The sequence below is a fragment of the Anser anser genome (assembly GCF_964211835.1).
Source record: "Anser anser genome assembly, chromosome: 6".
NCBI classification, from domain to species: domain Eukaryota; kingdom Metazoa; phylum Chordata; class Aves; order Anseriformes; family Anatidae; genus Anser; species Anser anser.
In genome coordinates, this window is record NC_139726.1 from 26,724,940 (window position 1) to 26,742,905 (window position 17,966).

The following is a 17,966-nucleotide window of genomic DNA, read 5'->3' on the forward strand; positions in this document are numbered from 1 at the left end:
ATATTAGATGTTTAGATTTTCGCATGTGCTCTTTTAGGGAATGCATAAAGGCTCCTACCCACACCTTGAAATAGTTAAGAAGTGGCATGAGGCCATGTAAAAAATCTAATTGAAGAAGGGGAAGAATTTGGAGACCAGCAGCATCATAGTGTGACAAGTCTGCTGTGTAACAGTGGAAAACGGTCAGAAGTAAAATGAGGCAAGAGGAAGAACCATCCATTTGGAAGAACCAAAGAATAAACTGAAAGCAAAATATCCAGACTCAACTTGACAGTTATAGTAAGGCAGCAGCACAAAGCTAACCCTCCTCGAGTTCTTGAAGTTGACACTGCAACTACAAAAAACTGTAGGAAACGTGGTGAAGCTGAGGACGCCGTGGCTGTGAGGAGCAGCTGCCACACAAAGAGGTCCCTGTGCTGTCCCTTCATCCTGCCATTGTCAAGGGGTGAGGAATCACAGGAGACAGGGACTGAAGCCTGCAGTGTTGCATGCTTGCAACAGTCACAGGGATTTTTAAATGCAAAGCAAACAAAAAACACACAGGCTATGTCAAATGTAAGTTTGAAATGGCTGAGCAGCAACCAAGAAAACCCCTAGATACATCTGCACCTTGTTGACAAGCTTTGTGTGGCACACAACTGCTTTGAATGAAGACAGTCTTTCTGTGTTCACTAACAACACTGTTTGATGTGGCCCCGATCTGAGAAAGCCATTAAGCCCATCTTTAAGTATGTGCATAACAATCTTAAACAAAGAGGCTTTCTTTCTGAATCTGGGTCACTCGTGGAGATACATCTAACAGGAATTATTAAACACATCGTTGAAACCCGTGCTCGCAAAAATAGAGTGCGTCGAGACACACGTACGGATTGAGCCCCTCGAGCGCGGTGGTGAGGCCACGCACCAACCTCTGCTCGCCAGGGGAGAAGGCAGCAATCCTGCCGTTGAATTATTGACCACGTTGTCAGCCTGAAGGAGAGGCAGAGCACTACCACATTGGGTAAAATAAGCGTAGCTGGAAACAGCCTTCTTGCGGGGCTGCATGCCCCATGCAGCGTCACTTACCTTGCCAGGGGAGCAAACCCAGCTGTTCTCTGCTCGCCACACAAGCTATTCGTTTCAGTTAGGTATTTTCTCCTTGAATAAGCAGGACAAAAGGGATGAGATACGCTGAATCATTTAGGGAAAAAATGTCGCTGTCAAGTGCATTATCATCAGCTAAGCAAGGCCCTGGAGGCCAGAACCTCAGCCAGTAAATTATATATGCTGAATGCCTGTGCTTTTACAGTTCTGTTGAGGCAAAGCCTGCACAGTGTGTTGCAGGGCTGTTAAAGAAAACATGCAAGCAAAGTTATATCGTAGCTGGTATTTGCCCAGTGGTTCCGCCTCATCCTTGGGACTAACGGGTGTCCTGGACACACTGAGTCCCCAGCAGAGGTGGGGTGCCCAGAGCCTGGCTTTGGAGCTGCTGGCGGAGGTACCTGCGGGGTCACTCAGCTGCTGAAACGCTGAGCCATATAAAAGTGGGGTGTGGGAACTGCAAACCTCCTAGGAGAGCGCACACCCAGCCTGTGAGAGGCAACAGATGCATTCTGCAGAGGTGGGTGTCACTCTTGCTTGAGCTACTCACTTCTCTGATGTTTCCTCCGTTTAGCGTCTACTATTTTCTTCCAATTTTACTTTCAAAGCTACCCGTGCCCATTAGCAGATGGTTGCCTTTCTGGCTTATTTCTCCTTCCAGGAGGTGTTTAGAGTCAAGTTTTAAGTGAAAACACCCCGTGTTTGGCTTAACACCTGACACTGGCTGGGTTACTTCACGTTTGAGTGATACTTGAAAACTTGTGGAAGTCATTTTCTTATTGGAAATTGTCCCCTGCAATTTTGCTTGACCCACAGGATTATATCACAAGCCAGCTATTCTCGCTGAACTTCATCATTCTAACCCAAAACTTCAGATATTAAATTAACAGTTTCTTACCCAGGTAATTTTAGAGGATTGGAGTTACGAGATTCAGGTGTGCATCTCTGGAAAAATGCTCTAGCTTTCCTCTGCTCGCTAGGTGCAGCTGCTCTTCTAGGATCTTCTGTGCTGGCTGCACTGACCTGCTTGGCCTGCAAAGAGTCTCTTGCTTTTCCCAACGAAATGCTGCTTTTGTGACCATTTCTGTGGCAGTCAGTCTAAGACAGTAACTCCTGTTCACTGTGCATCAACATGTTCTCTGAAAGGAGCCTTTAGCTCCTAGCCATCTCTCCTGAGGAAGCATGTGGAAAAGGACCTGCCAGCACAGGAGAGGGAGCAGGGCCTTGACCTTGCATATCCTTCCTTGGGACCAGGAAGCTGCTTGGCATGGATGCACGGGGAAGCACAAAGCCCTGTCACTTCTGAGCATCATCTTTTTAGACCGCAGGTAGCAGCACAGTGGGAAAAACCACACCTGAGCATTGCCGCATCCTCTTTTTGTTTATGGGCAAACCCAGCTAGTACAGCTCCACCAGCCTCACATCCCTCACATCCTGCACCCAAGACAGGCAAAATGCTTCCTGCACTCTGTCCTCGAGGACAAGCCAGAGGGTGGCCTATTCCTCTAGCACCTAGGGCTTATGGTACCATGCCTATACTCTAACAGAGGGAGCCCAGAGCAGAGCTGAGTGTGTACGCACAAGAGTTTGACAAGTATGAGCTTCCGACCTCTAGGTAACAACTGGCATCGTGGCCTTTGCAGCAGCAGACCTTCCAGTCTGCTCCAGGGCTGGGATAATGAGCTGCCCCTTCGCTCTGAGCACTGGCATGATGGAGTCCCCTTCTAAAAACTGTATTGATTTCATTGGGAGCTTTGACAGAGTATGGGTGTTGAAGGGCTGCCAGATTTGGCTGTTAATCTTCAGGATTGCTTCTTTCTGCTTGGCTGAGCATATGCCTAATGTTTGCTGTCGCCTATGTGAAGGATTTAGGAACTGTCAATATCTCTGTTGATTCATGTAGCACTGAACACAGTGGGAGCAAGGTACGCAGTTGGATCACTCCTGCCGGGCTCCAGCATTTAAGCTGGGGTAATTTAAGAAGTCACCACCTTCTGTCCCACCACTAGAGCCTCTTGCCTTAGGAAAATAAAAGCTGCAAAATCTCTGGGGCACCCCCTCCTCTGCTGCCAGCACTGCAGCTCCATACTCAGACAAAGCTGAGACCCAGGGAGGTTCCAGCGGACGCACGCTCACCATTTTGTCTCCTGCCTTTGCCGGGTGGGGTGGTTCCTCTGGACCAGGAGGGCTCTGGCAGGCGCTCTGCAGCGCGGCGGCTGCTTGAGGCCCTCCCGGGTGGCAGCAGCACCGTGGGGCCCAAACCATGTGGATACCGAAGGGCTGCCGCTGCCGTCGGTCCCACCGGTGCACTCACCGCTCCTGGAAGCCAACCCCCGTGTATTAAGGAGACAGGGCAGCCTGCACGGAAGGGTTCTTTGGAAACCATTTTGTGTGTCTGTCCTTGTAAATGTACCATGGGCGCTCCGTTCTGGTGAGGATGGGTCATTTCTGCAAATGGTCCGGTGCTCACATTGTCATGGCCTCTGCTGGGTGCCTGTAAGGACTGCCAAGTGCTCTGGCTGAACTATAATGTTCATCAAGTATATAAGGCAAAGAGAGTATTTGAGGGGGTGATTCCTTTTTATTTATTTATTTTTTTAAGGCATGCCTGGCATTTTTGTCACAACTGTAGCTGACAAAGCATTTTCTGGTCACGTTGCCTCAAGACAGCACGGAAGATTAATGTTTGGAATATGCTAAGCTCTTGAAAAAATGTAAAGATAATATCAGAAAAGTAATTCAACATGTCCCCGAAGCTCTTAACCATAAGCGATGACATTCTAATCTTCGGTGAAACACAGGACAGCGCTGGCAGCCTTTTGGGGTGGTGGGAGCGTGGCACAGTGCAGAGGGCGCAGAACCAAGGCAGCACTCACAGCAGGATTGCTGCGCTCGCACGCCGCTCTCCACAAAGCAGAACATCCATCGGTGCACCCAAGAAAGCACTTTCAGTTGATGCATTGGATACCAGCGAGCTGTGGGAGGTGTTCCTAGCTCAGAAGCTTCACCCTGACCCTGGGGCATGTGCATCCTGTTCCCACATCTGTGGGTACGGGCACGTGGGCCATCTTCTTGTACTCGTGCGCTGCCTGGCTTGCAGGCTCTTTGGGACCTGGAAGCACGCCCCGCAGACGGAAGCAGAGAGGTGCTGTATTTGCATAAGTGCTTATTGTGCCGGGCTCACGCTTAGGTGCCCGACTCTCTTTGGCATGCAGACACACAGGGAAAGAACCTGTTCGTGCGTGGTTCACCTGGCAAGGGGGGGGTGCGGCAGGGCTCCAGCACAGCCCTTCCCGCTGCTCTCTCGTGGGCCCTGCTCTGCTGCAGTGCTGCTGCAGGGCCCTGAAGGAACACCACGCCGACAGCACCAAGGTCAATAACGCATTTTTCTCCGAGAAAAACTGCTTTTCTCTCTTTCACACTGGAGTGTGCTATGGAGGCGAAACCTAAGTTGCAACAAACATCTTGAAAGGCAAGAGGCCCCTACAAACAAAGCTGCTGATTTCTGTTGTGACAGAGCAGTTTCTGCTGTCCTTGCTGAAACTGGTGAGAGTCTGGCTGGAGGAAAGGCTGTAGGAGGACTGGCCTCAGGGCCTGTGCTTTTCAGAGCTGAGGAAGGAGGGCTAAGCAAGGCCAGCAGAATGGACTGGAAGGTCTTTGCCCAGAGGAGCGGTGTCCTTTGTATCTGCGGCCCTTCTAGGAACTGCTGCCTCTAGCACAGGGCTGGTGGGAAGGGGGGCACGGGTGTTGCTTAGCTTCTGAAGAGCCAAGCTTTACACTGACAAATACATTACAGTGAACAAGAAGCGACTTTCATTCACTTTTACTCCAGGAGCAAAGCTGGAGAAGGGCCAGAAGGGCCACGGAGCTGTGGCACAAATACCGGCAGAGAGGTGGCAGACAAAGCACTGCTGCTGCTGGTGGTGTTCCGTTATGCTGTGCCACAGCAAGGCCTTTAGCTGTCATCCAGGCATGCATAAATAAAGCAGTTTATTTATAAATCTCCACTTAGCATAGTCTGTCTGATTTTCTTGAAATGCTGACTTTTGAAACAAATGCACACCTGTGCAAAAAAAAAAAAAAAAAAGAAAAAAAAAGTAAACTAGAAAGCCCCCACCCAAGCAAAAAAAGCTAAAACTTCTAAGCTGGACAAGATGATCATGAGCAATGGAAAATGTCCTAAAATTCCAACTAAAAAGAAATCTGCTCTTGTGGATTCTGAGCCTTTACTTCATATTAAAAACTCATGTTTTAGGAAGTCTCTGGCCGTAATACTTGCAGGTCTTGCTTGCTTGTTTCTTCAGAGAAAGCTGAAATGTTTGTATGTAAGTTGACTCCATCTGCTGGGCTTTATACATGGCATTAAGTTTCATGATGTTCAGTTTTGCCCACTTGCAGTTTCATCTCAAGTTGAGCTTGCCAGCCAGCGAGGGTGGAGTGTACGTGAGCAGTGAGGTTAGGACCATAAAACTGACTAACTTAAGGAAAGAAAGTAACCTGGCAATATTTCAAATATACCCACTGGATCAGGAGTACTGTATACCATCAATCGCAAAAGAATACTTCATTTTCAAAGCTATCCCTGTGGTTTCATAAGCTTTTTGCCTCGACCAGAAATACAAGAAGCAATAAAAGAAGACATGCTTCTAAATGCTATAATAGATCCGGAGGGAGCCCAGATGGGGCAGATGATTACAGCACTGAACTCCCCCCTATGGAAATGGACAATTTTGAATATTTTCCTTCAAAATTCAACAATGAGGTTACAGCTCCTGAGACTGCATAGTGCTGACCAGTACTACTTTTCTGGCCTGGCTTTAGGAATTTCAATAAAAATACCAAATTGGTAGTAGTACCTTTCTTACAGAGACTCTCTGGGCTTTGGGTCCCAAATTATTTGCAACCTAAGTGTGTCAGGACAACTTTGTGGTTAAGCCCATCTTCCCAAGGATCTCCTGAGAAAGAATTATCCTGTGAGGAAAAGAGTTAAGTCTGTTAAAGCCTTGTAGTGTTTCAGCCATCAAACAGGAAATTCTTTATAAAAAGAGAGCAGCCTGATTTACAGTCTTCAAGTGGGTGGTTTTAAATTATTCAAAATGTTGCATTACAAATCCAGCTGAGTCAATTCTAATTTCAACAAAAAATTCAAAGGACCATAAATTATCTGACTGGCATTGTATGATTACCTCAAAAATCTTAATGATTAAAAAACATGTTTCCCTGTAAAATTGTCAGATAAATTAGAAAAACCTAAATCATTTCCATAACACGTTTCAGTTGTTGCAGCAGACATTCAGAACTGAAAAAAAAACTCATAGACAGGTTCTTTATCTTTAGAATTTTGCAGCACCCAAAATATAAAATGCCTCTAGTTCTTTTCATGTATCACTTCTAAATCTGTAATCACTACGCTCTGTTTGTGTGCTTAAGCGCTGCTTGTCAACAGCCTTTTTCTCTGCCTGGCTGCTAAAAAATGTTTGTTTGCAGTTGCCCTTGTGCTCCGAACTGCGCCGTTCTCTATGCATAGCTTCCTATGCAGGGAGGCAGAGCATTAATACCCTGTTCAGGTAATACAGAGAACACAGTGACACATCGGCATAATTAAATAATGTCATCAGTCTCTGAAGTGTACTCCCTACGGTGATGCACCGCATGAGAAACCTCCTAATACGACACCTACGGGTTTCTTCCACAAAACTGACTCTACTGTAATGTATTCCATTAGGAGAGCTGAAGTTTAATGGGGAAATCATTATTTTATTATATTGGTATTTCATGGGTAACGTGGTATGAAGTTTCTGCCCACTGGATCCTGTTACACTCAATCCCAGCTCAATTACGGAGCTGCCTCCTCTCCGAGACGGCCTTGCCACGGAGGTGCAGACCACGGTGGTCCAGCCTCGTCAGCGTCAGGAGTTCTGCTGGTGTCGACGAGCACAGGTTTTGTAGCTCAGAAGCTCTTCCCAGCCCTTTTCTGGAGCCTCTACAATTTTTCACAGCTGTTTTGGAGTGTGGGCACCCAAAGCAGGGATCCAGTAGCAGTGTCTCCGGAATTAAATTGAACCTGCCTCTGACGGTCCATCCCATCGCTGTAGCCCCGAGCGTTTCTCCTACTGCAGCCAGCAGAAATATCACAGAATAATAGAATCATTAAGGTTGGAAAAGACCTTCAAGATCATCTGGTCCAACCATCACCCTGCTAAGTGCCCATCCCAAGGAAGGAGGCAGGGAGAGGGCCTCTGCAGGGCTGCAGCTGCTGTGACACCGGGCAGAGGACAGCACGTACCACACTGGTTGTGGCAGCAGGGCAAGGCTTCGGCTCTGCTATCTGGTGCCCTTGTCAGATGCTCCAGATAAACTTACTCACAGCAGATCTGAACACATTTGTGGTGCTGTTGTCTCAAAAAAATGAGGGGAAAAGACAACCTGAAAGCCAGGACAAAGGACAGTTGTCCCAGGGTGCCATCCACTGCTGAGCTTAGCAGCTTCTCCCGTGCTCTTGTTCCTTGTCAAGTTGTTTTGCTGCCTTCTGACCTCCTGGCCTCCTGCCCTTCCTGTTCCTGCTATGTTACACACAAGCTTTCGGTTCCCTACCTTTTGTTTTATCACCTCTTGCAGTCAGGCATGCTTTATTTTACCATTCCTCGCTCCAGCTCCTTGCCTCTCCTTTACTATTTATTTGTCCACCCGGCGCTGTCTCATGGCTGTGGTATTTGGGCACCAGGCACCTCGAGCGAAGTGCCTGCTTCATTGGCTCGCACTGCTCTCAGTTATGCTGGTTGCCTGGTAACAGCTCTTATAACTCAAGTTGCAAAATTTTCGCTGAAAAAAAGATCCCTGTGCTTCCCAACAGCCTCAGCTGGAGCAAGGCTGCGAGCAGGGCTGGAATTTTCCAGGCTCTGGGGCTCTCCCTGATCTCTTGCTGTCTGTGTGGAAAGCTGCAACAAAACCAAGGCAGCCTCCTTAAGGCCCGCAGGGGGGATGCAGCAAACCACACAGCATCCCCACTGCCTTCACGCTGCCTCCTTGCTGCATTCACATGAACGCAAATTATTACCTGAGCCCGCAGCCGGCTGGCTGATGGCTGGCGGGTGTTCCTGGCTCGCCGTGTGGCAGCGGAGGGCTTGTCTCTCTTGGCCCCTGCCAGGGGTTTCCACCCTGCAGGATTCAGTTTTGATGCTAAAAGATGTTCCTTATTACTGGCCTGGGAGCTGGGAGTCTGCGTGATTTTAGCCGTGCCGAGGAGGGGAGGCAGAGGGTGCTCGTGGGTGTGCGCCCTACTCGCTGCCTGGGGTGAAACCCCTCCTGTTGCGTGCATTGGTGCAGGCGGCACCGCCTGGGACCCGGCCTCCCATGTGCATGGCCCCCCCTGCTCTCTGCCTTCGTGGATTGGGAAATCAGACCCGGGGCAGGGGGATGAGAACATCATTCGGCTGCCAGAAGCAGCAGCTTTGACTCAGAAGGCCGGGTGCCAAGGCTCGTTGAGCAGCAGGGCGGCAGCTCCTGGGCGCACCCTTGTCCGTCGGCTCCCACCAGCCCCTGCCCAGCAGCGGTGCCAGGATGCCTTCCCTCGCAGCCACAGCAAAACCCATACAAGCTTCTCCCCAGATCACTCCCTGATTCTGCGATACCTTATAAAACCCCAGTCCTCCTGCAAAGTGCTGAGCAGGGAGATGTTCAGCCCCTTGCCAAAAGCACCCAGAACCCCGCAGTTCATGTGAGCATCCAACTCACTGCAGGACCAGAATGCTAACTGCTGCAGGAAACTGGGTGGAAACAGATGAGAAACGAATTGTTAACCTTATAATGAAGAATCCATACTATAGAAATCACAGTGAAAGAGAGAAAGATTTCATGGGCTAGCTGCAGTAAAAATAACATTTTGTGCTTCGTTGCATTAATTGAAAAGCATCTAAAAACACCAATAACATAATTTCATAGCATTAATAATGATTATGCAGTGTTCAAAGTTATTTAGTGATGAATCCAAATACAAACAAAATTAGTATGACCAGATCATAATTTATTTTTAAAAATTTGAATGAGCTGTTGAAACAGCAAGCAAAAGAAATCAGCATGTGTTTGTTTGTTTGTTTGCTTTTTTCCTTATGGAATTAGTGGGTGTATTTTATTCCCAAAGCCTAGCAGAGGACAAAAAGAACATTTTTCTATCCGTTTAATACAATTTCTGGAGGGGTGAGAAGCTCTTCTTAATGCCAACATGAACACTTCCCCTCTCTGTCTATAAACACGTGCACAGACAGCAGCAAAGGAGGGTGTGTGTAGGCTCTAGCTGCTGAGCTTCTTGGGGTAATGTTCTTAGTACAGGGAGGAACCACTGAGATCTTCAAGCCTCAGGAAAAACCAAATGTAGCCTCTTTGGAGAAGTGGCAGGTATGCACTGGTGCTTCCCAAACCTTGGTCAGTGTGGCTGGGCTTGGGGTTTCTGCAAACCATGCTCTTCCTGTGTGAGATGAAAGAAAAAAAAATGCGGGAGCGTGATGCGAATGGATAAAAGGAAAGAATATTTGCTTAAATTGCCACGTTCCTAAATTATTTCTTATATAAAACTAATAAAACTTAATCACATGTAAGATTTTATTTTCGATCCTTATTGATCTCTGCAATGTGTGTAAACATGTTGGGGCAAAACAATTACAGCTGAAAAATACTATTTATTATTAAACAGTGTGTCTTATTTTAAATATCAATATTATGGCCTCTGGCATTAGTTTTACATCGACTAGAACTGTAAGTGCTGTTTTTTCTTTTTTTTTTTTTTTTTAATATATGGATCCAGTACTTGGTAAATACTTAACTTTCACTAAACAAATACAATCTTGGTTTATTTTCTGAAAATCCCTTCAGCTGTGCATTTAGCTAACAAGAACAGTGTTTGCACTTCATCCCCAAATTTCAGATTCCCCTTTCTCATCCTGATGAAATGATAGCAAAGGGAAAAATTGTTAGCCTCAAATGTAAGATTTAATAAAACAGATGATAGATTTGTTTTGGGGAGCATTGCTGTTCTGTTTTCTTTTTTCTCTTCCCAGCTGTTTGGTTTTGGTCCCTCGCCTCCTCTGTTGTGTACCAGCGCCTGAGCTGGCTGCCTTACACCCTGCAGAAGCTGACTTGGGGCAGGTTTGTCCTCGGGAGCCGCGTGGTGAGTCAGCGGTGTGGGAACCTCTTCAAAGAAAGTTTTGGAAGAGCCTGTGACAAAGGCGGTTCCCGTTTCAAGCCAGTGACTTCAGTAGGAAATGATTTTCTTTGCTAGTGAAGGAGAGGTCGGTTTGTTACTGGAACCACGGGGAAAGCTGCCAGTATTTTCTTACAGCTGTGGGACTGTGTCGCTGGTGTCTTAGGTACGTGTGAGTCCTAGGGGTGCCGCAGCTCGGGACAGCCCTGCGTGTGCAGCTATGGGCAGACAGATGTCAGGCTGTGGACTGGTGCCCAGCAGGTCAGAAGAAGGAACTGTTTATTAGGTCCCAGTGAGCCCCAGGTACCTACCAGGCATGGCTGGGGTTTCTCCCCTCTTGTCCATCCATCTGCTTATGTGCTTTGCTGACGCCAGCCATCCTTACTGATCAGGAGGAACATGGTGCCGCTGCACAGCCGTCCGATACGGGAAGGGTTAATTGCTTCTGTCCAGCTCACAGCCTTCAAGAGAGTCATTTTCCCTGCATGGTCAGGAGTCCGTGTTGCAGGTTTAGATCCAGTCCTGGGCATTGCCTGCCCGGTAAGCCTGGTGGAAGCACTGGTGACGGGGCACGGCGTGGTGCTCCCATGCCCCTCACCTCTCCCATAAAGCAGGCAGCCATCTGGGGACGTGGTGGGCTTGGGTGGCACCTTCCTGCGGGAAGGCTTGGGAGAGGGCGACGTGGCGTGAGGGTGGGTGTAAGTGCAGAGAGGGTGAGGGCACATGGGCAGAGGAGGGGGCTGACATTGCCTGTCGGCGCTGCATCCAGACAGTGCTGGGCTCCTGGCGGGCGGTCGGGGCAGGGAGAGCTGCGGCAGCGAGGGGAAGGCACAGGAGGCTCGGGCAGGGCGCAAGGCGCTCCGCGAGGAGCTGGGGAATCTTCTTCTCTTTGCCACGCAGCCGAGCTGAGGTGGCCTGAGTTTGTTGCTCTAGCTGGCGGAAAGTTGAGAAATCCCTTAGGAGGAAGGGTGTGACAAAATGAGCGAGGCTCCTGCACGGAGGCTGGCGAGGTGTGACCAGCAGGCATGTATTAATGAGAGGGAAGCTGAGTTCTCGGCCGCTCCACCTGCGAATTCCCACCGAAGGCAGCATGAGAAGGCGTAAATGACAGGAATATCTGAACGCCGCTTGCAGTTTAATTATTGTCAAAAAGCTTTGAGAAGATTTTGGGTGGCTGAGGAGTTATGCAGTCTGCGTGTATATCGCCAGAGTAAAATCCTATTAGAAATAGATGAAACTACAGGAAGGTGATAGCTGCGCTATGGCATAAAGCCCTATTCAGAGACTGATGTAATGTATTTTTCCACTGCAGGGCAGGAACGAAACTTTGAGCTATTGTTTAAAGAAAGAAAGAAACTCTGGCCCTCAAGGCTGCGGTAGGAAAGATAGTTTTAAAAAGATCATTAAAGCAAAATCCCTCTTGAAGACTTTGATGTCTATTGATGCAAGCTGCTATTTGTACTCCTACTGAAGACAGATCTGAAAGACTCTGCAATTACTAATAAATCGCCTGCAATATTGAGCAATTACCAACAATGCAATCATAAAACAGTGCAATAACTAAATAATTATACACTTGTTAGGAGAATACATTATTGGGCACCTTGGAAAGAAAGGGAAAGGAGGTGAGAATACAAAAGACAGGATATTGGATACCACACAAATAGCAACAAAATACACTCCGCTGCCAGAATGCTGAATAGCTGCACATGCTTAGGGCCAACTCCCAGCCCTAGAAAAAATCAGGGGAAGTTTTAACTATTTATAGGAAATTTTTTAACAGGATAGTTAGTCACATTCAAAATGCTGAGCGTGATGGCTGGGAAAGGTCTCTTCTGAGAGGGAAGAGGAAGAAGGAGGAGGGAAGAAAAACGGGATGGGAAGCTGAGGTTTCACCAGGAGAACCTGCTTGTGGTGTGCGAGAGTAAGGACATTGCTCTTGTTTAGATTTCACCCTCAGTGAATTTGGGATCGTTCCAGAAACATCTGGAGAAAACATCTGCATGAATGAAGTGCCTCTTGGAAAGAAAGGTGTGTGTCAACTACCATGAGTCAGGCTGATAAGCCGCTGGCTCGGCTCACTGGTGTTCAGCCGTTGCCGTAGGTGTGAACGCTGGAACACAGTGGAAAGGAATGAGGATTTTGAAATACTGTTGGGAAATGCTGTGAAGTGTTGTAGAAACAGAAAGAACACTGTGTGCTGTATACACTAAAGAAGAATATCTGTTGTTGAGGAGGTCAAGAAATTGTAGCCGGAGGCTTTTGGATATGTGCAAGGATTAGGGACCATCTGGAAAACGGATCATGTGAGGAGCTTCCCACTAAGGAAAGGCGGGGTGTTCAGCGTGCCTGACCCAGATAGCTTCGCAGGCACCCTGTACATAAGCAGGGCACAATTCACGGAGCAGTCTAGAAACTCTGATATTCCTGCAAAGCACAATGCAATTACTGGAACATTAAATAATCATATTCAATGGTGGTGGCAAAGTGTGAGGGGAAGACAAAAAGGAGCAGCCCGGCACTACTAGGTGAGGCGAGCCTCCAGTAAGCACGGGTTTATGCTCCTGCCCTCCCAGACAAAGGAGAGGAGGAGGGCTCTGCTCCAGTCCTCCCGCTGGCGTCCCTTTTAAGCAAATCCTTTGTGGTCAAGGGAGGGGAACAGCCACTTACACACCACGCTCCTTCAGCTGCTGAAGGTCGTGCAGCTGGCAGCAGGCACAGCATCTCTTTCCACCGAATCCTCTCCCTCCCTGCCGTGCTGCTAGAGAGATTGATTTGTGATCTCAGCCCCTCCTTGAGTTCTCCCCAGGCTGCCCAAGCCTGGGAGCCCACATCTTTTCCATGTTTAGAGCAAATCCTTCAGCTTCGGGGAATGAATGGGTAAAAAATTTTCTGTAGCTCATATTACTGGATAGTATAAAATAGCCTGGGAGGAAGAAAGACAGAAGTCAGAAGAAAGTAAACAGAAAACAGAACTGGTGAGAACCTATTTCAAAAACTGCACCTTCAGCTGTGATGTAAATAGTCCTTTCCTGACCTTCATGCTAAAATAGGCATTTTAAAATTGCGTATATTAATTAATGTTATATATACTGGCCAGGTTACAGCAAATATAGATTTGCTGTTAGCAACCACAAGCGATGGCTGCAAACAGAACAACTAATGAAACCCACGTATGAATAAAACAAAATGAAAGAAGTCAGTGCTAGGAGCTAGAAGTAAACAAAATCTGGAAATGACATACTGTTAAATAGAAACCAGTGGTGGCCCTTGAAGACTCGAGTTTTTCTCTCTCAGATAATCAAAGGCCATATTGTGCCTTTAGGTGCAGCTCTGAGCAAGGAGAGATGAATAAATTGCCTTGCCACAGGAGTAGCCGTAGGGCAGGAGGAGCAGAGAGCTGGCTCAACGTCCCAGCTCCCAAATCAGAGAGACGATGTGGCGCGGCGCGCTGCAGCAGCTGCGGGCGCCTGCGGGAGCTAGCAGCCATCTCCTGGGGAAGGGTGAGAGTCTCCGGCCTCACGGCCCAGAATGCAAACCACCGCTGCAGAGCTCTCATGCAGCATCAGAGCATCGCGTCGACACGGGCTCTGAAATACTTAACACGTTGTGCTCTGTAACAGAACTAATGTCACACAGCCTAGGGTCTTAGCCTGAATCTCCCTGCACTAAGAGGGCAGGACCTGTGTTTTCCTCTCTAGTTCAAGAGTTAGATTACTCCAGTCCAACTGCTAATGATTTTTGTCCAAAAATCCCAGTTAGAAAAAGTTAAGCTTGCCTGATTTTCAGGGCAGTCTGTGTGCTTCTGCCTAACCTCAGTTTATTATACTCCCTGTTTGTGCATTGAGCTACCTGGAGATGAGCAAGATCATCATGGAGGGGTGGCTCATCCCAAATCTCAGGTGGTGGTACAGAGCTGACGTTACCACAGAGTTAATAAAGAAACCTCCAGGTTGTAGCTTAGCCTTCCTTGGGAGCATCAGAGAGCCCCCAGGGCTGGGCAAGCTTTCTGTCAGCTCGCGGACTGGTAACTCTCTGGTATCTCTCTTCCACAAAGTGCCATGTCTTTCCATGCTGTAGTGGAGCAGAAGGGCAGCCTGTTCCTTGCAGAGGTTTTGGGGAAACATCCTGCTGTCCTGGCCCCAGGGATGATCCTGGCCAAGGTGCACCACAGATGGAACAAGAACGAAACCCTGGCAGAGTGATAAGCATGGCCTTGGTCATGGTCATGGACCACAAAACCACACTTTGCACAAAATGAAACTGAGCTTGGAGAGAAGCAGACATTGGCAGCCAAAGCCAGAATTACACCATGAGTAAGATTTTTTGAGATATGTGAACAGAAATATAAAAGAAATCTGGGGTTGAATCCACCTATGCTTTAAAGTCAGCTTCAAAAGGCTTTTCTCTCTCTCTAAGTCCCAGAGATTGTATCACAGAGATGTTTACCAAACCTTGTGGCTGAGGACCATTTTAGAGAAATCTCTAAACATGTAACTCATGTACATAAATCTCCCCTGGATCTCTACTTAGATTTCCCTTCCCCTCTGGATTTCTCTGAACATACCTTTGGTGTTTTTTGAGGGACTAATTTCTGCACCTGCCAAACTTTTAAGAATGTTAAGATCCCTTTAGACCTGTTTAACTGGAGCCATCTCCTGCCCACACTGTAAATAGAGCTTGTTATCAACAGCTCTTACCCTTAATTAACCGTACATAACTCATCATCCGATTGTAAGCAAAACATTCCTTTCCACCCCGCAGGGTGGGGTTTGGCCCTCAGTGCTCAGCTCTCGTGCACTCAGCTGCTTCTCATACAGGCACGTGTATATTGACAGGCATACATGATGCCAGTATAACCTGGCAGGAGGCATAGATATGGTAGTAATTTAATATTTATAGCAATAAATGACTGCATAAGAAGGCTCTCAGGAGGAGCATAGCCCGGCGGGCTGCCCCAGCTGAGGAGGGAGCACTGCAAGCCCACCCTTAGCTTTGCAGGCACAGCAGCGGGGAGCGGGGCCCTTCCCCATCCAAAGGGGGACGGGGAGGTGTGATCCCACCTAGATTAACTGGAGACAGACTTCTCCCACCTGGTTCCACGCTTTTATTTTGCTGTTGCAGGGGATGTAGTACTGGTGTACAAGCACACTCTTCTTTTAGGTCCTTGCAGAACGTAGATATTAAAAAAAGTTCTTTGTTGAGCTAAATCAATATAGCTACACAAGCGGCAAGAAGATATAGGGTAAACTAAGGGTGGCAGCACGAATGGAAACTCAGAATCGTCTTGCTTTGCAAGTCTATATCACAGTTCCTTTATTTATTATTTCAACTTTAAATTAGGTTCAATTTAAACTTTTGCAAGAATGTGATTTCATATAGCTTGTAAATAGATTTTTTAAAATTGTATTTTTTAAAATTGTACTGCAGTTGCCAAGAACACTTGTTAGTTTGCTTTCCCTTTATTCACCAACATTGTACCATTGAGACTTGGCAGCGAAAGTGGTTTTATTGATTTTCATTATCCAGGCTAGGAGAAATGCAAAATATAAACAGCAGGAATTATGACCTTTTTTGCTTTTAGTAATTGAAGGGTTTACTGGTAACAACATTCAGTAAGTAGCAAACAAATATATTCTACTGCGTTAACAGAAAAAGTTTGAAAAATCACAAATCAGATCTCCAGAGGTTATACGACCGATTTAAACGATAACACTTCTTTATTTTTTTCTCCTCATCTGGTTCAGCTTTATCCCCAAATCCATTCCAGTTGGCAGTCCAGGAACAAAAGATGATGCCTGTACTAACACCCTTTTTAGCACGTTTGGAATGTAACTGAGCTCCAGTTTAATCTATCCCATTTACGTGGTTTATTAACAATAGAAAAGAGGCCGAACCAATAACGCTCTCAGAGCATCTTCCTTGGCAGCCATGGCTACTGATGCCAAACAGTTAAATGCCTGACGGGTGATAGTGCAGGAAAGAGGCGCTGCTCAGAGCCAAAAAATTAAAGGTCAAAACTCGTGTTGTCTTGTTAGCAGCCAAACTCGGAAAATTTCCATTGTGTTTCCAGGCGAGTTGCTTCACCAGTCCATGTCTGCTGGCACAGCGCTTGTGAATCTTCACTGACATTTGCTGGCTGTTTTGGGATATTTAGGTAAAGTCTTGAAGATACCAAAACAAAGTACCAATTATCCTTACTGCAATTTCCAGCTGGAACAGAAAACCTGCAAGGGCCGCTCAGCTTAGAAAGACGTGAATTCGGAAGCCTTGAATTCGAGTGTTCTGCCTGGTGTTGTGCCAGCGTGGTACCGGTGTGGGAAGGGGCAGGAGGGGGCAGAGCTGCTGGCGGGAGGCGTGAAGGGAGAGCATTCGGTCAGCACCTTGCGCAGTGGTGTAGTTCCCCACGGGGGCTCAGGAGGTGGGGGCTGAGTGGATGGTCCTGACAGCCTGCAGCCACGTGGAGGGAGCCAGAGGGACCTCAGAGGAATTGGCTGCAGTACAGAGCAATGCGAATAGTGCGGTAGGTTGGCCAAGGCAGTCGTTTGGGTGAATGTGCTAAACACAAGGGCTTATTACGGTTGGTGGATGTGGAGGTTTTGTCCATTCCCCTTCCTGTTCCCAGCCATGTGGCCCTGTCCTCACCCTCAGACCTGCTCTGGGATGTAGCAGCCTATTCCCTGAGTGGCCTTGGCTTGCCCACAAAGCAGAAAAGAATCTTTTCCTTTTTTCTGTGTTAGCTTTCTACCAGACTGATGAACTGAAGTGGCTCATGGAGATATCCAAGAGGCATCAGGTGGGAAAGGGCAGTAGGAGGGGAGGAAGACAACAGTAGTATCGTTCAGTGGTAATAGGCTGTTAAATCACATCACCCCCTCTCAGGAAACTGATACATGGGTGTTATGAGTGTATCTCATGGATATATGTATGCATTTATGCATGAAACTCTTGTAGCTAGGCTGCCTGCCAAGCCCTGTAAGCCAGCATAAACCAAAAGGAAAAGTCAGCCGTCTCGCTGTGCCGTGCCCTCCCTTGGGCCAGCGCACGCATTAAGCCCAATTACAGAATTGCGTGCTGGTTTCTACTGATTTTCTGCTTTCTGCAGAACTGATTTGGCTGAAAGCTAATCTGGCAAAAAATTAATTTTCACAGTAATCAGTTTTCCACAGCATCTCGTTGCACAGACCTGCAACTGTGCGTGCTGGCACGTGAAAGGGAGTGGACAGGAACAAGCAGCTGGGGCAGGCAGGGAGCAGAAGTCCCTCACAGGGCGCAGCTTTATGCCTGCTTACAGCATTAGCTGGGTGAGGAGCTCCTCAGAGCGGAATATGGTTTGGATTTCTGTAAAGAGCTAAGCAGGCAGCTCCTCCTTGATGTTCAACAGTACAGTAAAAACAATACCCCGTTATTACTTTTAAAAGTTGGTGCATTCCACCTTAAGTAAGTTTAACTGGGCATAAGGAGGACGTGGACGATCCATTTCTTAGAAAGTACATGTGCCTGACGAGAAGAGGTGTATGTGGCTCTGAAGCTGCTTTGTCATTTGGAAGCCTTAAGCTCTCAAATGTTCTTGGGGTGTTTTTTTCCAGGGAATATTTTGTTGTTGTCATAATGCCTGACGATCCCATGCATGAACAAATAATGTAGAAAACTGATAAGACACAATTATGTTCAGCTCTTTTCAACCTCT

General features: G+C 47.4%; 1 protein-coding gene and 1 long non-coding RNA gene across 2 annotated transcripts in view; one reads left to right on the forward strand and one right to left on the reverse strand.

The window, feature by feature from the left end:
• Window positions 1-17,966, forward strand: part of PARD3B (par-3 family cell polarity regulator beta) — a 536,941-nt gene that overhangs the window by 116,204 nt on the left and 402,771 nt on the right. The window lies entirely within an intron of this gene.
• On the reverse strand, window positions 69-15,061 carry LOC310902020. Its single transcript, XR_014586411.1, has 3 exons — window positions 13,521-15,061; window positions 5,937-9,544; window positions 69-5,143 (listed from the first exon to the last, which is right to left on the reverse strand). It is a non-coding gene; the product is annotated as an uncharacterized lncRNA (long non-coding RNA).